General features: G+C 40.4%; 1 long non-coding RNA gene across 1 annotated transcript; it reads left to right on the top strand.

Annotated features, from left to right (window-relative positions):
• Nucleotides 1–3,297: 3,297 nt before the first annotated feature.
• Nucleotides 3,298–22,420, top strand: LOC108445133. Its single transcript, XR_001859883.1, has 5 exons — nucleotides 3,298–3,503; nucleotides 3,716–3,767; nucleotides 3,858–4,015; nucleotides 13,167–13,335; nucleotides 19,378–22,420. It is a non-coding gene; the product is annotated as an uncharacterized LOC108445133 (long non-coding RNA).
• Nucleotides 22,421–22,521: the final 101 nt, after the last annotated feature.

Below are 22,521 nucleotides of genomic sequence, written 5' to 3'. Positions count from 1 at the left end.
GAAATTCTTTCGGTCACCTTCACAGAAAGCTCTACAGTTTTTGGAGAGAGCTGACCAGAAGAAAAGAGTGGGCACCATTCATGTGAGTGAGATGAATGAGAAAGACTCAAGACCTCTTCCTCCACAGTGTATCTTCCCACAATCACATAACACTATCATGCAGCTGCAGAGTTGTATTGGTCACCAGAACAATAATATTTACCACTATCGGAATGTAAAGAACAACACAAAATCCAGTTTATGTAGTCTAAACACATGGTTAATATTCCTATAGGGAACAAAGTCCAAAGAAAAGGACACATCTTTAAAATTCCTCACATTGACCCACATGCCTCAGTAGAGCACTGTTCTTGGTGTTTCTGATCTTTGAACAGTCCAGTAACTAGGCCAGAGTTAACTCATTAGTGCTGGTGGGTGAGTTAAGCAGCCTTTGGTCATAGTTCTGCACTGTCTCCAAACTCAAGTAGGCATTGCATCACACTGCAATTAAATACTTTTTCAACAGCTCTTTCAAGTATAAAAAGGGGGGGGGGGGGGAGGTTATTAATAGGTTATTCCAGAGCAGAGTTTCATGAAAGTGGGACTGCATCGCAAATACAGAAGACATGGAGGCCTTCAGCTGCAGTGAAGGAAACACATGGAGACACTTTACTGTATATTTCTGTAATATATTGGGTCTCCTGCCCTTTATGGGGCAAATGCAGATACACTTCTTAATCTTCACCCTCTCTTCCAACAGAAAATCCCCACAAAGATGCAGAACTACCTAGGCAAATGACTTGAAGATTTTTCTTAAGAACCACTAGGGAATATTTATTTACAGACAAAGAAGGTTCCCAGTTGTTTTGCTTTTATCTTCCTCTTTCCCTCAAAAACTTTAGCATTTACAACAGAAATTTGTATCTTTTTTTGCTAGGTTCCATGTGGAAGCACAGATTCCCTGTCAAAAGTAATCAGCCACAAGACAGTAGTGCTGGGGGGAGAATTTTTTTGAAAAATTATATCTGTATTTTTAGAGCTCTGTAAATGAAGATATCATTCGTCTGATACACTGTAGGTCAACTCTTCCTTTCTTTAGTGTTCACTCTTTAGCAACTGAAATCACAAGGCATGAAGTCAGTAGATATTTAAGCTATTTAAATAGCACCAAGGATAAAGGTCATGCCTCTGATGTGATTTATCTTCACAGGAAACCTACCAAATCTTGGAAACCACGACCTTGGAGATAGGAGATTCTGGAGGTTGTATAGATAAGGGGCTGGGGTATTCAAACTTCAGATAGCTTTTTCCAGAGTGTATTTAAATAGCTTAGAGCAAGGTCTTAGGTAAAAACAAACAAACAAAAAACCCCACAACCTTCCAGCAATGTGATATACTCTGGCAAATGCCCACGAAGTTGTAGAGAATTGCTTTCACCTGTACTGGCTGAGAGGCTGCTGTTTTCCCAAGTATTACAGCAAAGAAAATGACCAGCCAGGTCTTCCAGTAACTGCTGCTTCATGGCAGCTGCAAACTAGCCCAGCAAAGCAAACAACCAAAAGAAAAGGTACAAAATAATAAGAGTAGTAATAATAACAATAGTAGTAATAATAATAATAAAAATGTTTCAACAAAGTAGACTTAGAGGTCAGTCAAACCTAAGAACTGGTGCCAGTGAGAGAAGGGAGAAGGGAAAGCCGGGAGCTCCCCATAAGTATCTCAGGAAATCAGTTCCTAAAGAGGTAGCAGAAATAGGCAACTCCAGCACCACAACTGCACAGCATCAAGTAAGTGTGTCAGCAGATAATTTGGCAAATATTTTTAAAAACTAGTGAAACCAGATACACAGAGAAGAAAGTATCTCCCTGAACTTCTGTGCACATTACTGTACACGTGTGAAAAAGCTTCTCACATGACTTTTTAAAGTTTGACCAGTCCTGTGAATTCTGCTAAAAAAACCTCATTTTTGTTTCAAATTTACTCTATGAAACAGAACTCTGCTTGTGCAACAGACAGCAATAGCACAATTAAAACATTCCACCTGAGGCCAACTCTGTTCAGCAACCAGAGAGGAAGAAAACTAATTAAAACCATGTTCTCTAAAATCAGAAGTGGTTAGCTGCACATACCAAATAGAACATAGTATTTGTCACAGGCAACTGACCTCAAAACAGGGGAGGGAGCAGGGGAGGTGAATGTAGTTACAACAAAACACACAGTCTGAAGGAAAAAGTGATTTAAGAGCTACTAGAATCACTGGTATTTGTGCTTGGGTGAAAAGAACAGCAGACATGGAGCTAAAGCAGATACTAAGGGCACATTCATGCAATCCTGGCACAGATAAACCTGATGATATAATTGGGAGTTCTGCCTATTTTCTTTGAGATTAGTGTCTCAGTAATTTATTAAGCTCTCTTAACCAGTAAGTCCAGATAGGAAGGATTTCAGATTAATTAACTACAGGTTTAAGCCTGCAAAGGGGCATTCTGCATCTCAGAGACCAGCTCACAGGCTCCCAGGTGCGCGCGCCCGCGGGGGGGGGGGGGGGGGGGGGGGTATCTTTTAAGAACAAACATGGGGGCCATTACTGACCAATTTGGAAATTCTCCCTGCATTGCCCAAATCTCTGCAGACTGCAGCAAATACCATTTTTGCTTCTGTGGTAGTCAGAAAGCTCTTGAATCATTAACATGGGAACAACATTGCTATTACTCCCAGACATTTCTTTCTTCACTTTCCAATGTTTTCTCTGTGCTATCTATCATTACCTTGTTTTCTCATTTTCCTTTTCATTAACAATTATTATTCAAAGGAGGAAAGATAGCACAGACTGAGAATTCATGCAGCATGAATGGAGAGAGACATTGGGTCTAGCAACTTCAGCAGAGGATCAGGAGCCAGGCGGCTTGCAAGACCCAGCCTGACAGTCTCCCTCTTGGTCTTTGTGCAAGTCATTTAAGGTCAAGTATTTTTTCCTTCACACGGACAAAAGTTCAGTAGGGGGTCAATTCCTTTGGATAAAAGAAAGGGTTAACTACACCAACACTGATTCTCCTCCCTGTAGCTACTACTGTCCTTGCATGAAGAGCAGATACTTCCTGTGGGTCTATCCTCACCACAGTTACAACACAGGAGATTGTGAGTGCAAATATTTTGTGATCACATCAATGCATAGCATGGCTTTAAAAACATCAGGCAGGGAAAAGCTGTGTGCACTACATGAGCTGGTCAAGGCAAAATTTGACTTGGATGAGAGCCTTCTCCCAGCATGACTGAAATAAAGGACATTTTTTTTTTTTTTTCTGATCAGCTCCGGCTGCAAACTTGTGTGTTTGCAAACATCACACAAACCAGTCCCCAGCAATAACTAGTGCTGACTGGTTCACCACAGTCATCCTGTGAAGACAACTTACTGTTGTTGACATCCAAGCCACGTTTCTTCTCCTTCAGTCTCATGGTGTTGGGAGTAAGAAGGAACTCCAACAGAATAGGGCTCTGCAGTGAGCAGCATGTGTGGATTCCAGGTACAGTTCCCCAGTGAGGATCCCAGCCTTCCCATCATATTGCTATATCTTATCTGCAAACACATATGACAACCACAGCAGCAATGCTTCTTTCAGCCTGCTTTAGTTTTCCAACTGGATGGAATAATTTTTACTTGTTTAACAACAGAGTTGGGAAAAAGACAATAATTCACTTTAGCATTAATGTGTTTGTGTTTCTTTTTACCATACAGAAGAGCACAACCTGACAAAGTAGATCCTTCTCAGGAAATGAGCCAGTTAAAAGTAAGTTGCATGAAATTTACCCTAATTCATGTGGCACCATTTGTTAAGTGCATGGACCTATGACTTATTTCTCCCTTATTTTTCTTCCAGGAAACAGAAGCACTGATGCTGAATTCAGAGAACCTCAGAGTCAGGATTGTCTCTCTCTGGGAGTTTCAGATTAATGCAGGATAAAGAGATTTAGTCGGACTTTGGTTCTCTGCTGCATTCCTCTGACATACCATGGATACCTGAGGCAGAACAACAAGGTAGCATCAATTCTGTGAAAGGTGAAAGATTCACCATCAGTTCCTAATGTTTATATGCAAGCTGGTACATTTTCAAAGTAATAAGGGTGAAGGAATTTACTTTGTAAGGTGAATAGATCAAGTATGGATTAGACTGAATTAGCAAGAATTTTGCCCCCTTTTCCCCCGAAACAGATATTATCTTGAGAGTCATTGCTGCACTTTTCTTACCAGGTTAAGAGAAAAAACAAACAACATCCCATCTTTCAAAGCTTCACCAACAGTCAGGTTTCTTTGCCAAATTTTCATTACAAGAACTATGAGCAAACTGAGGGTTCTCCAGGTGCCTTACACCTCACATTGACTGTTCCAAACACGGCAAACTTCAGCACAGCCACCAAAAAACCAAGCAAAACCCCCCAGATTCGTACCTATATGTCCATCCTCCCTCCTTTATTCCTCTTCCATGTTCTTACTCTGATATTGCCTCTTCAGTATATGCCAGCAAAAACATTTATTTGAATGGATTTGAGCTTAAAACTAACCAAAAAAAAAAAAAAAAAGTAAAGCAAACCTCAAGTAAACCTCAATGCAATTCACTAAAAAGCCATACAAACCTTTCAGCTGGGCTAAAGGATGCAGTATTTTAGTGTCAGCTGCAAAATATTAACGAAAATAACTCTCAAAGAGTTGTACTGGAACCCTCTGACCTAAACTGCTACATACTCAAAGCCTTATTGAGAACTGAAATACAGGGACTTTTGAAAACACGCTATTTTTCTCCCTTCTGAAAAAGTAAGCAGAATCACACTTATCTTCCTGGACAAAGCCAGGACCCTACTAAACATCATCCTTAGTACTAGTTGAGTAGTTGAGAAGTTCAGGTATAACTTTAGAGGGCACTGGCTATTAGGCATTCACTCACCACACAGGCATTAAGCAGAATGTGATTTATTTTATTTTCAAAGCTGAATGAACTGCCATGGAGAAAGGCACCATTACTGTGTGCTAAAAATATCCAAACACAGGGGGAACACAGAGGAGTTGGTGCACTGTAAATTCATATTCCAACATATTGCACACTAACTTTCCTGTACAGACAAGCCCTTAGACTAATAGGCACCTGGGAGCCTTCAAGTCTGAGTGCCCAATAAATAAAAAGGCTATTTTATTTCATTTTATTTTTTTACTAGTGCTCTGGAACCAAGCTCTGATGTCCCTGCTCAGACAATGCTTCCATTGAAATCAGGTCTTGGTCTATTATTAAATACTATTCCTTTCACAGCTGCAAGCTTTCCAGGTTAGAGGATAGGGATTTCATATCAAGTCAGATCACTAATCTCTGTCCAAAGGGAACTGTGCAGGTATTTATTTTGATTTTATATAGGTACCTTGATGCTGCTTGATTCAACAGACTTGCGCTGATGCCTACTGAAGTAACTCCCTGCATATCCACCAATTTCGAACTCAGATAAACTCAGAGCAAAATCAAAGCAAAACAAACAAAAATTTTTCAAAGCTAATCTACTTTTAAAAACTGTTCCAGACTCAGATTTGTTTTGGACAAAGTCAAGGACTGTGTTTGAAAATCATTAACACAGCTTTCGGTTCTACTTTCCCAAGCTGTAAGAACACAGTGAACACTCAGAGCAGAAAATGGTGTGTGTTTGAAGGCTCCACTGCACTGAGTTCAAAGTAACCTGAGGCTCAGTTGTGTGAGCTGCTCCCCCCAACCACAGCAATCTCCCATACTGACAGACAAGCTTGAGTAGAGCCTGCTCAACTCAGGGAAACTCAGTGAAACACCGCTAGACAAGAAGTTAACTCACTGCCAAGAGTTCACAATCTGATTTATCAATTTCCCAATCACAGTGACCAGTCCTGTTTTAGGAAGCCTGGCTACCCATAGCCAGGCACTACAAGGAATTATCTGCAATTCTGTGCAGCTGCAGGGAAGTGACAGCAGAGGTGAAGCTTAGGATACCAAAGCAGACCTGTCCAGCATTTGCTTGTTAGCTCTAGCTGCAATAAGCTGCTCAGATTCTGACACAAGAACTCCTTGAGGTACCCAGCCAGCACACAAAGGAAACAATCACATCCATGGTATTTTAACTTCCTGCTTTTTTAGAATGATGGGTCAATGATAAACATTTTCCTTCTAGGCGGTTCACTCATTTATAGTGGTGTTCATGGTAAGTTTGACAGCTTTATCTTTTCTCAGCTACTTACAGCTGTGACTCCATTACTTTGAAGTCAACTTGGATTTGGTTGGAATGAAGTGCAGACATCAGTGACTCAGGCTTAGCATGTCACCTGCATTTGTTATCTTGCAGTAGACAATTTAATCAATTATAGTTTTTTGTCTAGGCACCAGAACAAGACAAAAACGCTGATCAGCATTTCACGGGGCTGTTTCTTCACTGCTAGCAGGCTGTTTAACATCTGATAGACCATATAAAAAGGTCTTCCCAGGGGCTTAGAGTGTTTGGGCTGTTCTTTTTATAGTGCAGAAGGCCATTAATGAGCAAGCAAAAGCAGTGTGGAAATAGCTAGACCAGTCTTGTTGAGTTAATAAGAAACTGTCATTCTGCTTCAGTACTTTCTCATTAAGCCTAGCAGTGTTCATGTCTAAGGAGACTGATGGTACAAATCTATTTTAATGCTCAATTTAATTCCTCAAGACTTGAATCAAAGAAAGTTTACCCCTCCCTTTTTTTCCTTGACTTTATCTGTTCAGCAATTTCTGAGAAAAAACACATTATTTTCTTTTACAAATGCAGCTCAAAAGCTGAAATTAATCTTCTTTTAAAGAGCTAGATGTACCTTGACTTTTCTGAACAGAAGAACAGTCAGAAAACAAATTTTGTCCTCTTGTTCCCATTAAAGAGTCTATAAAGATAGTCACCATATTATCATCCCATGCCCGTTTTCATTTTAAGACTAGAGTCTTAAAATAACTTAGCTGTTGTGTTTAAGTGTCAAACAGAAATTAAATTCTCCATTGCTTAAATAGGATTAAAGAACAGATATCACCTATAACTGGGCAAGAAGGGTTTGTCATGCAATGTTAACAATGAAATCAGAAAGCCACTTCTTGCTAAGAACCAGAAGAGCTTTATTAACTCCTTAACTACTCTCCTACGCCCCACTTAATTTTGCTGCTCTGACTAGAATCTTAACTGAGTTCACATGCCTTTGTTGTTACCTTCTGCAGAGGATCAGTTACCTGTTTTGTTGCCAGATCCATTTTCTCTTAAGGAGCTTTTACTGCTGTAACTATTCCAAGGAACTGACTTACTGGAAGCTCAGCATCACCCATATGACAAGGAAACACTGCTCAAATGCTTAAAATTATGCCACAATGATCTTCACGTGACACCAAAGTTCAGCCTTGTCATACAGCTCAGTTAAGTGAAGATGTGGGGTGAAACATAACATACTTGCTGTCCAGTTGCTGATGCTTGGTCACTGCAGGCTCCATCTCTCCCTACCATCACCTCAGATCAGGCACAGAAAGCCATGCTGGTACCAATGCAGCATTCAGTAACTTAGGCCTAGCTTCAGGCATATGGTAGTCCAAGAGAAGAGGGAAGGAACAGATTAGAGAGAAGTTCATCAAAGGAAACTGATGGAAGAGAGTCACGTGTTCCCTTTTGTACTTTACATGTACAAAACTTTCATGCGTGTATCAGGCCAGAACTGCTAACACTGAGCGAGTTCTCTCCTGCTGTTTTGAACACCAAAGAAAACAGTCCAGTGCATTAGTGAGGGAGTTTCATTCTCTTATCTGTTATTCTCCAGCATTTGTTAGCTAAAGCTCTTAACTCTCCTGGCTACCCATTGCTCACACCAGGGAAGTTCCTGAAGCACACCTTTTCACACAGCATGGGTTTCATCTCATAGTTGATTTCTCTTTTCTGCACTCCACACATACGGGATTTCTTGTTAGTAAGCCTGTAACGACTGTACATCCCAGCTCTGAAAATTCCCTCCAGGGCTGTTTCCACAGAAGTCATTTCTATGTTAGTTTCTTATCCTTTTCTTCTCCTTACAACAACCTTCCAGGAAGTTCCCAGATCTTTCACGGCAAAGTACTACTTCCTGCAGTGCAGATACTGTGGTAAGGACCTGAAGTTGCTGAAGATTTGAAATCTCAAATCATTAAGGTCATACAAAGGTGAAAAGCATTTAAAACACTGAAAAAGAGGTGAGAAAGATTAGGTGCATCCCAACACACCAAAAATATTGCAGGATCCCAGTAATGTAAACAAACAGTTTTTGTTATAGGCCATACTGTTTTTGTGGGATGCTTTAGAAACCCACTGTTCTAAGATAACTTGAGAGAAATCTCCCGTTGTTGTAATTCTATGAGTGTTTCCTGTTGTTCACTGTTGCAGATACAGTGCAAGACAACTACAGATTTTTCCCTCCCAACTACACATTTGCCAGATGAGCACTGGTAATTTTCTCACTATTAATCTTGAAGGTAGTGCAGCTTCCAGGAAGAAGAAAAAGGAAGATGTTAGTTAAATCTATAGTACATACCCCCCACTACCTTAAAGCAGATTTAGGGCTAGTGCTGGAATCATACCTAGCATTATCACAATCTACTCCGCACCATGTCAAGGCACAGTGGTGACAGCATGAGACCACAGAAGCGGCAGCATGGCTGGTAGAACTGGCAGTAACCACTAAAAAAAGACTTGAACTGCATTTTTTCTAGTGGGGAACGTGGGGGCAGCAAGGCAGCAGAAGTAACATAGCCCCTAAGACTAACAAGAACTAAACATCCAGAGCAGCAAGCACACATGCTTTTATTATTTCTGATACTTTCTGAAGCTGGTCAGGTCTGTGAAAAAGTCACTTATATATTTACTACAATATGAAATAATAAGAAATAAAATGTAAAATATTAGTGAGAAATGTAAAAATATTAGTGAGAATTCATGCAAGGCTTAAGAGTTTCTGAAGTATCAAACAAATACAAAAAAAAAAAGAGAACACGGTCTCAGGAAGTTTCCTTTCTGAGTTGTGGTTGTCACTGGAAAAAAATTCTCCTCTTTAAAGTCTTCTCTCCATTTTGGTATTTTTATTACACAGCCTGCATAATACAGGTTTGGCTTTTCTTAGTATATATTGTTGATTCTGGATACCTGAAGTTGTTCTCCTGAAGTCAGTACTCTATATGTAAAGAAGGAACTCTGTTTAGCAATATGTAGTCTCCTTGCTCTTCCATCTGCACTTTAACCTTTAGTGACAACTGTAAGATATGTCAGCAAAATGCTGTTTTTCATGCTGCCATCACTGCTTCTTTCTTGCTGTCTCATCACGGCTGGCCTTAGGTTGTACAGGTTGTGTACGTGCCAGTATCACACACAAGCTGAAGCTGATACCTGACTCCTTCCTCAATTATCACTGAGTCAATAAAATCGGCCAGCATGGAGGAACTATGCAGGCGTTGCCTCCTTTCAGGAGACAAAGATACTGGAGTTTTTCTCCCTCAGGCAAGAAATGAGAAGTGTGAGATGTGATTTGTGATGAAATTCAGAACCACGCTAAACTTGCCTGGTTTCAGATTTCATTACCCCCAGAGTAGAAAGGTTTGGCGAAGTAAGAGATCCTCTGCCAATTAAGAACACATAACATCAAGAATTCAGAAAGCTTCCAGCATGCGCAAGGTGAGAAGTTTCAGCTTCAGTCAAGCTTTCTGTTGAGATTTGTTCAAGCTCTGCATTCTTACAGGGTTTTGCTTATGGACCAAGAAGCTGTTGAGCAACTACACATACCCCAACAAAAGTAAATAGACCCATTTCAGCTTTGCAAAGAGTCATGGGTAGCAGAACAGCTGGGAATGCTGTCTTCCTTCTTGGACTTGCAATAGTCTTATGCCAAAAAGGACTGGTCACAGTCCTCAAGCTCAGAGCAGGATGATATCAACTGCTGCACCTAAGGATATGACACTTGCAACAGTGCTATCTATCATTGTCGTAAAGTCTCAACAGCAACTGACAATGTAACGAAGAACAGTTCATGTTATTATATTGAACTTGAACCCTACCACATTCAACATCAGTTCCAAGACTCATAGCTACATATTTGGAATTAATGTCTTTCTTTCTCTGCCCTTTCCTGACCAACATCCCATGGTATATGAGATTGCCCCCACAGAATAAGTTCATTTGAGACAAGCTCTGCACATACCATAGGTAAGTTATTGAAGCCTATACATTGCAGGAAATATAAAAACAGCAGAGGCCTGGATCTAGGCCTTTAAGTTAGGTGAACCTTGTGCAAATTTGTCCAGATGTTGTGGGGAGGGGGTCTTTAGAAAGTGAAGATCCATCTCTACAAGAATTCTTTTATCTCCTTAAAAATCTACATAAGCTTTTACAGTAACACTTCAGCATTGTGCCCTGCCAGAAAGTTGTACCATCTGTGCAGCTTTCCACACATCCTTGAAACAATGGCTCTCTCTGCTGGTGCCTTAACATCCTGTAACACAGGCCAGCTCTGCAGGGAAAAACGATGAATACCCCCCCAAGCAGAATAGCTTACTTTTTTCAAGGGAAATCCTGCTCTTTCCTCTCCAGGACCGAAGTTCATTCTTTTAGTATGGGTTTCCCAAGTACTGCCCTTGAAATATATATATTGAGAAGACAATCTTCTACTGCTAAAGAATTGCTTACCTCTACATTTTACTCTCTCGTACTTTCAGCTAAACCTAGTGAGAAAACTGGGGCTCTGTCAGGAAGGGACATAGATTTCTGTTTATAGATCCCTTTGCCTTTTTATTATTAATTTACCCAATAGTTGATGTCTGATAATTGAAATCACCAGTGTTGATCCAGCAACTTCAGTATGGCTCATAGAACACCAGCAAACTTGGATTTTCAATAAGAAATCCAATCTCTTTGCTACTGCTGTCTCATATAAGGCTTCAGGACGCTTTTTAATTATCATACCATTTAAAGGCTCAATACTGGTTCAAAGATTTGGAAGTACACCTGAACCTCAAATCTTCAATTCTAAAATATTACCCAAAAGTACCAAAAAGGAGGGAAATCCTATCACTCCCATGGGCATACTATTGTCACTTTTGCCTCTAGTAAGTCTTTAACCTTAAACCTTATTTAATCCTTGTTAAGATATATTAAATAATTCTTTTAACCATCCTATACATTAAGGAAAATTAAATTTGATAGGACTATCAAAAATCCATAACTGAAGCCAAAGAGACTGCAACATCAAGTTCCAACTTTCTTTTGGGGTGAGAAAGCTAAACATAATCACCTTCCCCCCCCACCCCCAGCATCAAATTTAGAGCTAGACTTATTCTCTCATCCTATGGTTTGGCTACTTATTTACTGAGGCCAATGACACTGAACCACAGCTGCAGCACAGATGATCAGCAAAGAAAATTATTCTGCACAGATCTGAGTCTGGCCTAACCTGCTCAAGAGTTGATCTTCACTTTTACAGATTCAGACAAGCAAATGGATAGAAAAAACTGAATGCAGTATTGCATAACTGGAAGCCTGCTTGGACCATACAACACACTTTACTAAAAAGATAAAAGTTTACACAGAGACAGAAAGTTTTTATACTTCACTTTCATTTCTGCAAACAAGACACAGGTTTCTACTACATTTGTTCCTTTTCTAGTCAGGCATCTTAGCTTAGTTATTGTTTATCACAGTGCCTTAATTCAGTGAAGTATCTGAATGGAAATTCTCAGCAATGGTACCCCACCAACAGATGCCTCTGAGGGTCATATTCACAGTGAGAAGGGACAGGCATTGCCTCCTATTTCTACAGTCAGACACAGATCCCCTGTCACGAGTCCTCAGATTAAAACACTTGACTGTGACAGCATCTAATTGCTTTACAGGGCATTTTGAGACCTCTTAAAATTAGGACTGAGAAAAAAAAAAGAGCAGTCATCAACCTAACACAGCAAATCCACCAGTAAACCATGTCTCTAGGAGCCACACTACATGCCCTAAGAGTGCTAACTCTTTATAAAAAATTCTTACATTCAGGTCCACACCTCTCAGAATTAACTGCCTGCTCTAAACCAATTCACCTTAAGACAAGAATCATGGAATGGAATGGCTTGGATTGGAAGAACCTTAAAGATCAGGCAGTTTCAACCCTCCCTGCCATGGACAGGGACACTTTCCATGGGATCAGATTACTCAGAGCACTATCCAACCTGACGTTGAACAGTTCTATGGATGGGGCATCCACAACTTTTCTGGGCAACCTGTTTCAGTGTCTCACCACCCTCACAACAGAGAATTTCTTCCCAATATCAAATCTAAACCTACCCCTCTTTCAGTTTGAAGCTGCTCACCCTTATCCTATCACTACACGCCCTGTAAAAAGTCCCTTTTCATCTCTCTTGTAGGCCCCTTAAGGTACTGGAAGGCTGCTTTAAGGTCTCCCCAGAGCCATCTCTGGAGAAGCAAAATAAAGCCTTTCATTTTTCTTTTAACGATGCTATTGATTTAAAAATACATCTTAGAGCTATATTCAGGAAATACACACCAAACAGGACTTCACAGAACATTCATACAGAACTTATTAATTAAAGTGTGAAACATCAATATTTGTAGCTTGCTCTTCAGAGAAGCAGAACAATTGCTGCTGTTAAAGTCACTGAAAGCTATGGCTTCACTTCTCTCTTAAACTAAAAATAAAAACCAGACCACGAATTTCTAAAATACTTCAAGATCTTTGGATGATAACTATTACAGAAATGAAACTGTAATTATTAAAATATTCACCATTACTGTAATTATTAAAATAGTCACTGTTACTTAATATGCAAAGCACCTGCAAATGAGTCTTTCCATCTTCATTGCAGCAAAAGAGAATGAAACTCACCTCAGTAATGGAGGAGACAAGTGATCTCCAAAGAGAGTAGCAGCTACCTGCTAGGCCATTACAATTACACAAGTAATTGTAATTGTGTATGGTACTGACAAAGTATTCTGAAGAGTTTCAGGGCTTACAGATGTGCAAAACATGTTGAGAGGTTAAGGCAGGAGTAAAACAAAACCTCAGGGTGTTTCTGCACCTTCCTAAGCTTTTTCTTAAGTGGAATGAAGTCTAAATTCTGATTGTTAATCTTACTGTTACTCTGTCTAATCTTTTGGTTTTTTAAATACAGGATATAGAGCTTGAATCTGGAACAACAGTTGAGATCTCCCAGCCATCAGGAAACATAGGAGACATTTGGAATAAAAACAAGTAACTCTGAAAAGCAGTATACAAGAGGAGACTTACCACTGAATGAAGAGCAGGAAAGAAAATACCCAGCTGACAACAGCTTTGATCTTGTAAGTCCTATGGCAGCAAAACTTCCTGCCTCTTCCCCTGTAATGTCTTTGACTATCCATTTCTGTTAAAGACTGGTTTCAATCATGGTTCAGACACCGATGGCAAAACACTAAGTGCTGTCTGGCTTGTGGTACAGATTCTTTCTGCTTTGTACCATCAGGATAAAGTTAAGGTGGCAAAACAATCACTCACTTGCAGAAATTGTATACAGTCAACTGTTAAGTGATGTATGTGTACATACAAGTACAGACACTACTGATTAATGGTGGAACAGCACTGTTCCTTATAACCCCTCCCTAGGACGTGCAGCACTGAAAAAACACAGCTGGAGTACCAGAGGACAAGCTCTGTCTCAAAGCATACTCTGAGATGCCGTCAGTTTTCCCCCAGTTGTTGGTCTAACAAGTGGTCTTAGGGCTAAAGTGAACCAGGAGGTCTCAGTGCACAGCACACAGCCTCCCTGGCACCAGGAGGAACTGCAGAAGCAGTTACACTGAGAGCAGGTAACAGCCAAAACAAAGACCAGCTCTCAAAGGGCAAACAGCAATTCTTTGCACATATCAGTGGTCATTGGTTTAGCTCTCAGCATAAATCCTTAATTGTAATTTATAGAGAAAAAACGTTTTCTTTATCTTTTCCTTAGCAATTCTACATCATTGGGAATACAAAAAAACCCTTGAAGTTCTCTTCATGTCACAGATTAAGAAATTTCAGACCCATTAGCAGAGTGAGTGTACAACAGTGGACTGCAGCAGTTGTGGTCAAGTCCTAGTGTGCAAATCCTGAAGAGATGAATATTCTCTTATCAGTAACTTAAAATGTAACTAACAAATTGGCACAACCACTTCAGCTTTTACTGTTAGCAAGGAGATAAATTGATACCCCTTATCACCATATATCATAAGCACTCAGGGTAAGGTTAACTAACAAGAAACTGATCTCTCTCCATCTTGTTGAAGATTACTGAAGATAACTAAAATGTAATTTTAGTAATCTCAGTGGGAGATACAGCAAGGGCATATAAAGGCTTAATATGTTACAGTCAATTTCTTCAACACAGATTGAAGGAGATGGTCCAGCCCTCATTATTTCCCAATTTTAAGCCAAATTTTATTTCCATGCTTTTGTTTCATAGTTCCTTGCAAGAAAAAAGACCAGGGAAAATTTTTGTATTCAGAGATTATTTTGTATTTTTTGAAAGTGGTAATAATCAATTGTTATTAAAACTAATTTATTATTAAGCCTCAAACATGATACATCAAGCATCACAGTCAATATTATTTCAACTACACTTACAGTAGCAGAAGTGGTGGGGTTTTTTTCCTTTTTATTTTGTATCAAAAGTCAAGAATTATATATTGTATTAACAAGCAGACAATAGCTAGACTTTTTTTCTCTCCAGACCTCACCTCTAAACTGGAATACCCCTAAATATGTGCACTAGAGCATGCACTTACAGTAAATGTGGTTTGAGGTTATTTAGGCATGCCTGTTTACATTAAGGTCATACCTGGAAGCAGAAAGTTGGATTTTATTGGGCCTTGCACTGTAGGCAGCAGACTGTGAGAGATGGAGAAAGCTTGCACCAAGTTAACCAGCAGGTCAGAGGCAGCACAAAGCTCACAACTCGCCTGTTTCATACTGCAGCTTCTCTCTACTAGATAGCATGGCCTTCTACCATTTGTCCCCAGCAGAGGGTAAGTTAATTGGGAACATTTAATGTAGACAGACAGCCAAGAGCAGTCAAGCCCTTAGGAGAGCAGTCAAGGCATCAGTAGTGATGATTAGGACAAGATCGTCTGTCCCAGGTTAATAGTTGTCTGCATCAAGGTCTTAATATTTTCTCCCCAGTTTTTCTGTCTACAGTCCACTACAGTCCTGATGATGCATTTGATGCACCTTTTTTGACTATAACAAATGAAAATTCAAAATAAGATTTTTGGTGTATTTGATTAACTTAGGTGGAGCAAGAAACAGAAGAGGGGCAGAAAGACCAAGAATATGGGTTTGAAGAGTCACCAAGTTACATCATAGGAGAAATTCTCTTATGAGATTTAGATGAAACCACAACACTTGGGTCCTATTTATGTTTTGTTCTGACACTTTCCTGCACCACAAAAAAAAAATTACATAAATATAAAAACATTGACAGAAAGACCAGATTTAGCTCTAGACTGAAATATTTGCTCTCTGAAGGAACAAATTGCCACAGTATCCACAGCATTCCAGTTTTCCCCTGGCTCAGGCCATCTTGCCTCCAAGAGCCACCCCAGCCAGCAGCTCCCACAGACCAGCAGGCGGGAGCAGAGGGGCTGCGGAGATGAGAAATGGTGCTTGCAGGTGCTGGCAGGGACATGTACTGGAGAAACTCCCATGAAATGAGGATAAAACAAGAGAACAAAGACTTACCCAGTGTGTCCAGTAGCCTTGTGGCTACGCGCCGCTCCTCCCGCCCGCATCCCCCACCACAACATGGCTGCTGCCTCCTCAGGGCACCTGTGCCCAGCACGGAGGGACAGCCAGGCTCCCTCTCCTCACAGGAGCTCTCCCAGCTCCCTCAGCACATCCCACCCTGTCGCGAGGCTCCCCCTCAGAGGGGCAGCAGGGGGGCTCTGTCCCGGGGCAGGGCACGGAGGGCCCCTATCCCCAGCTCCCTCTCGGCTGATCCCACAGCCTCACAGGCGCCATTGCTCCGCACAAGACCTGCCCCTGGGGCTGCCCCAGGCCAAAAAGAGCTCCCGAGCTGTCCCCGATCATTTTTCACCCCAAGCACAGGTATAGCCAAGTTCAGGTAACTCCCCCTCTCCTTCACCCTCACTAGCAACAGGATTTGTGTTGGGTTTTTGTGTACTTCAGCATCACACACAGGCAGGGATGGCATTTCCCTCACACCAGATATCCACGGCTGTTTGCTCACCTGCCCCAATTTGATGCTCTCCTGCCAGCTGGCCAAGGCAGCAGTACTGGGAAGAGGTGTGGCAGGGAGCCCAGGGGCATGCAGAGCCCTCAGCCCACGCATCCCGCTGCCCACTGAGGCAAGGGCCCCAAAACCTACTGTTCCAGGACTGTAAATATCCGAGACCCGTCGCACAGAAATATCCACGGCTGTTTGCTCACCTGCCCCAATTTGATGCTCTCCTGCCAGCTGGCCAAGGCAGCAGTACTGGGAAGAGGTGTGGCAGGGAGCCCAGGGGCATGCAGAGCCCTCAGCCCACGCATCCCGCTGCCCACTGAGGCAAGGGCCCCAAAACCTACTGTTCTGGGACTGTAAATATCCGAGACCCGTCGCACAGACAACCTGGAGCCCAGAAGCACTCCCCAATGCCTTCCTTAAAAGAGACACCACACAGCAAAGTAAGGAGGCCGTTCAGGTATGCATCTTAAATCTCTACATCCCCTGGAAAAGTTTTCCTCAGTCCTCGTTTAGAACTCCAGAAATACAGGCTGTCTGTAGCTTTCCCATTTCATCACAGTGATCCTCTAGCTGACCATTCAGCTGACAGAGTTTTATGCTTTTTTAGACCGTACCTGTTTCCTCAGTGTCCTCTTTTCTGAGGCTGGAGGAAACCCCTGTACCTGTCCCTTGCTACAACTACAGAAACATTTAGAAAAAATACAGGGAGAAATATAAAGTTGACAGAGGTTCAAGAATACAGCTTAAGTAGCAACATTTTGAGACACTAAATACTAGCAAATTAGCATAAGAGTCATCAGATATCACAAAGGCAAGTATCTACTGGAAGAAAAAAAATATATAAATATAGACATAAAACATTTACCATATAGAGAAAAGAGGCGCTGTTGGCCGCAGTGACTGGAAAACTCCCACAGAAGTCAGAACAACTTTAATAAGTACATAGAGCATATATCTTTCAGAAATTTCAAATCTCAGTTAATAGTAGATAAATAATCGTTTACAGAATATAATTAATAATGCACTTAAAGTTGACATTCTTGTTCAGATTCCTCCTGAAAAATGGCAAGAAGAGATATCTGCACAGGAAAGAGAACAAAAAAGGCAGAAAGGCAACATAAGAAGTGAAGAGGAGGAAGGAGCAAGAACAGAAATGGGGAAAGAGCAGTAGGAACAAATGGAAAAAGTAAAGGCAGATCTGGAAAAGGAACAACAGAGGAGCACAGAGGATGTGGTTAGTGGGGATAATGTTCTCATTTGAGAAGAGAACATTTGAATGGAACAACATGACAGAACTATTGTTGTCTTTGCTTTTCTTTTGCAAGCCAGGCACATGCATCCACACCTATCGATGTTTCAGCATGAAAAAGCATAGATAACAACAAAGCATCTTCTAACATAACATAAGACTAACAACACAGCGTGTGAAGAAGCCAGCAAACTGCTCCAGCACTCCCGGGCAAATTCCAAACTAGAGTATAACACAAGCCTTTTAATCTCAAATATGTGCATAGATAAAGTTCCATCTTTTAGCAGCATATTAGATTTTTCCTAAGTTTAGTATTACATGTGTGTCTACTAAATTAACTTCATTATTCTAATACTTTCATCCATTCATCATTATTCTGAATTCTGACTTTTCAAAGTCTTTGCTGATAATGAAAATAATCAGTATCAGTGAATCAAAGTCATTAAACAAATTTAGGTCTTCAACTTACTGTACCTAGCTTACAGTGAGTTCATAACGATTATATTCCACACTTTCCAAACAACATTAAATCTACTACTGAGCATTTTCCCTGACAAAAACCTCAGCATTGTTGTAACTAAATGGTTATAAAGATCTCATAGCAATGTAGGTTATTCCTTAATGATATAAGCATTTTATATTAGCAAAACAAACAAAGAAACAAAAAAAATCATTAAGAGCACTTTTGCTCTTTACGTCTGCTGACACAGCTTTAGGGAAAAACGAAAACCAAACACAACAAATCCCACAAAAAAACCCCCCACCAAATACTTGAGGCAAAACTCTGGGAAACCGATCAGTATCAGAAACAAGCTCTGGGGCAATATAATTATAATATTTCTATTCACCCTTTGAAATGTTCTGCTTACACAAAACAGTACATTTGACACCATCTCGTTGCGTCGCGACCATCTGGTAATTTTTCATCGGAACGGCATTTCCCGGGGAGAACAGCGACCTCCTCGGGTGGTCTCGAGGAGCTGCAGCCTATCTAGAAACGCCTGAACGCACTGCAGCGCATTCCCGGGAAAACAGGCATGCCCAAGAACGCGATTAGTAGAAGTAGCATGTTTCAATCACATGTCTGAAAAGAAATATTTATAATTTTTTTTTTTAATTACTGCTATGCCATGCTTAACTTTATTTCAGGAAAAGCAAATAGGCATTCGAGTCAAACTGCTGGACTGAGAACACCAAGATGATTGGAAAATACCTGGAACCTCACTAAGTGAGGCAGAAGACCTTTAGTTTTATTTTCCTTAACTTCCCATTTCCCAAATAAGGAGAATATTCCTTTCCTTCATGAACCTCCTTGGCTTTCTTTGATCCTCCCTGCTCTCACTGTGAATCCTCCTGCAAAAATAGCCCATTTTAATGTCATTTTGTTTACATTTAAATGTCAGCCAAGGCTTTCCATTGCCTCATTTGTTGCATAGCCCGGGTTCTTGTTCTAGGTTTGTGTCCTTGTTACACAAGGATGCATTCCAATTTTTTCTTCCAGCTCTTACTTACTGAACTTTCCTAACTGTTCCTATGTACTCCTCCATCCCTTGTCTCCAAATCTTTGTTCCATGTAAGCCACATACCCATATCTCTCATGTCCTTCTCAAAAGCACGTGAAAAATGGAATGCAGGTTTTTGCCCCCTTACAAATAGTGTGAAGAAAAGTAGACAGTAATTTTTTAAAATATTCATTTGCAGAACCAACCAGACATATGCTACATATCACTAATCAGCATCCATTCTCCCTTTATTCTCAGTTCTTCCCCCTTCGCTTTGGCAATCTGCTGAGCTCCTTGGGCTAGGATCTGCTCTTCTGGCAAAAATGCTCAGCAAACCCAGGGTTGCTATAGCAATTAATAATCATTTATATTTTAGTTTACAGAAACAGAAACTAGAGGAGTGGAGGTGCCATGAGGAGGAGGTGGAAGCAAAGAAGTCACAATTAGAGAAAACAGCACAAGAACAGATTTGGCAGCAGCAGCAGGATTACCACAGGAAGCTTCTGCAGTTCCAGAAGAAGCAACAGCTAGAGGAACATGGAGCAGCAGATGGTCTATAGAAAGACTAATGCTTACTTTAGCAGCAGATAGCTCATCAGAATGGATGATTTCTGGTAAAGACATAGCCTGTGTGTCTGCCTTGAAATTCCTGTGACAGTACGTCCCAAACTTGCAGTACCTAAAGCTGCTTCTCTGTTAAACAGATATGATAACAATAGTCCTCTCTGCCACAGTCCCTGCAGCCTGAAAAGAGAGAAATTCCACAGCCTAGCTACGATGCAATGTGCAAGATGCTGGCAATAACATCACTCATGCTACATCTGATCGTTTGTTTTCATTACATATCTTCTCTGAAAGCCTGACTCCCAGTACCTAGAGCTAAAAAAAAAGAGATTCTAACAAATAGTTGCAGAGAAAGGCTTGAACAAAAATACGATTACAATTTAAGAAAAATTCATTTGAGACAATATTAAATATTGTAACACCAGTATTAGAATTTTCTTTTTATCTGTAACTGATGAAAAAAGTTCTTTCCTAAATAGAAAGTACATAAACAACTAATAGTTGTTGGTGATGTTTCTAAGAGGCACAAAAATGCAGACAAAAAGGAGCAATGTGATTAGAGGAAGAATGCCAGCAGCTGGTTGACATGGCAGTAGAGCACCTGAAATATGAAGGAAAAAACTGAGAAAAGGCAACATATAAGGCTGAGGAGCAAATGAAGAAAGAAGATGCTAGACTACCTCTAGACAAAGCCAGAACACAAGCACAGCTTTTAAATTTAATCAGGTATGTAGCTATTAGTCAAAGAGTGAAGTTAATGCCTCTGTAGTAGGAGATCCATCAGTGTAGTTAACACTGGAGAGCACCACTGGTACCTCAGGAGTTAAAACTGCCTTCAATTCCAGCCCCAAGACACAATGCTCTTCTTTTACTATTTAACCAGTTTTTCAGTATTTCCCCAAATTGCACCAGCAATTCACATACAGCTGTATTCTCTAATTATTTTAGTGTTTATAACATTCTACAGAAAGAAGCCCAACTGGAAAGAAACCCAACACCTGAAATTATGGTTACCTTTACACCAGAGCAGTCTCCACAGCATACTTCCACAACTTCCTGCAGCACCTCAGAACACAGGAACTGGGAGGCTGCACAGTACATATTAAAACATTGCATATTGCATAACAGTCCTTCTTAAGAGAAGCCTAGGTCAATTTGTGAGCCACAAAACACTGCCAGGGATAAGAGGCTGAGTAATAACTACAGCTGAGCAGCAACTAGCACCTACTACTTGCTCTACTCTTACTGTTGTGACAGGAGAACATGCTAGCCCACAAGAAAGTATCATCACAAGCCAACATGCTCTTCCAGTCTATTGCAAACCTTGCTCAAAGACAACTCCTAAGGGCAGCCCAGGCTCCTGCCCAGCCTCAGTGCTACAGAAGGCACCATTATGCGCTGTGGCAAAATCAAAGAAATGCTACTGCACCAGTAATGAACTCACCAAGTGTGTATGTGTCAAGTCAATGCACTGGCTTTCTAACTCCAGAAGGAATTCTGTTCTGCATCCACTTCATTAACACAGTTTGGAGGCAAAGAATAAATCTGGAACCACCTCAGCAGTCCAAGGAGCATGACTAAGGGAAGCTACCAAACTGGAACACACTCAACATGTTCCTCATCCACAGGTGTTTTCTCATGTTCACCCATTTGAAAAGCTAGGCCTGAAAAGAGTATAAAAGAGTAAGTAAATGCCTGGTGCTAGGAATGGGTCACTGCAGTGAGCTCTTTCAGCTGCACTCAAATTCAAGGATCCAATCCGGCTCGAGAGACCTTTTGGCACACGTGCTCTCCTTCACAACTTTATCTTCCTAGGCTGCAGCATTAGTCTGTGTAGACTATTAACAAGAGGAAGTAAAAGCATTCATGTTTGATCAGCCAGTAGAAATGAATCCAGACAGACCTCCTGAGGTACCAGAATACAGATTCTTTGGGCCATTCTGGGTTAAGAGATAAAACGATGAAATCACCAGGTTACAAAAATGTATGAAGACCTCCATGCTGACTTCTGAAGGAATCCTCCAAAACAATAAATTACAATAAACATGCTACTGTAAGAAGAGGTTAGATTTCAGATTCAGCAATGAAAAGACTACAGAGAAACTGTAGCAAGGCAAGTTCTTATCTTCCCTATAAACCAGGTTATTCTCTTTTTTTTTTGCTTCTCTAGTATTTTCTAGTAAAGTGTAACACTTGTAGATTCAATTCATATTGCAGTTGAGTCTCCTATGGAGAAGAGTAATCACTTTTTGCAGTCTCTAAATTGAAGCCGAACTTTATTAGGTATGCATTAAGTACTGGTTCTAAAAGCAAACCAAAACCAGTTTAAACATCCAGCACAATTCCTACTGGTCTCCGTAAAGTGCTTCAGAGGTTCATTTTCTCATTTAAGAAAATTTACCCTGAACAGCAATAATTCAAGTGTGCACACAAAAGATGCACAGCACAGGTCAACACAAATATTTTAATACTGTATTCTTAAATAATTTCATTTTCAATTAGGAAAAGCTAAAAACTAGTAAACAATTGTAGCACTTTTAAAACAATAGATGGCTAGTCAAAATTCATGGCAGAATTCACATTTTAGCATTATCTAACATATTAATTGAAGTCCAAATCCTGCCAACATTTATGCATTTAACGTCAAAAAACCCTAATTTTATCAACCTGGTGATCATGCAGACGTGTTTATACTTAAGAGAATACACAAATTCTTTAGGCACAGCAGTTTTGAGAAAATCTTTCAAAACTGATAGTTTTGTAAAGTGCCTTTCAATAAAGCTTTTATACATAACCATAGTGATTATTAAATATATTGTCACAATTCAAAATAAAGTATTAGCTTCCACCTTCTATTCCGTTACTGACTCAGTGAAGATGGTTTTATTCTCCCAACACTTTTTTTAAAACACTTAAAACCAACTTTTTTCTAATATACAAGTAAGCAAAGACAGAA

The sequence above is a fragment of the Corvus brachyrhynchos genome, unplaced genomic scaffold (genome assembly GCF_000691975.1).
Source record: "Corvus brachyrhynchos isolate BGI_N302 unplaced genomic scaffold, ASM69197v1 scaffold370, whole genome shotgun sequence".
NCBI classification, from domain to species: Eukaryota; Metazoa; Chordata; class Aves; order Passeriformes; family Corvidae; genus Corvus; species Corvus brachyrhynchos.
This window is presented reverse-complemented; position numbering and strand designations above follow the sequence as displayed.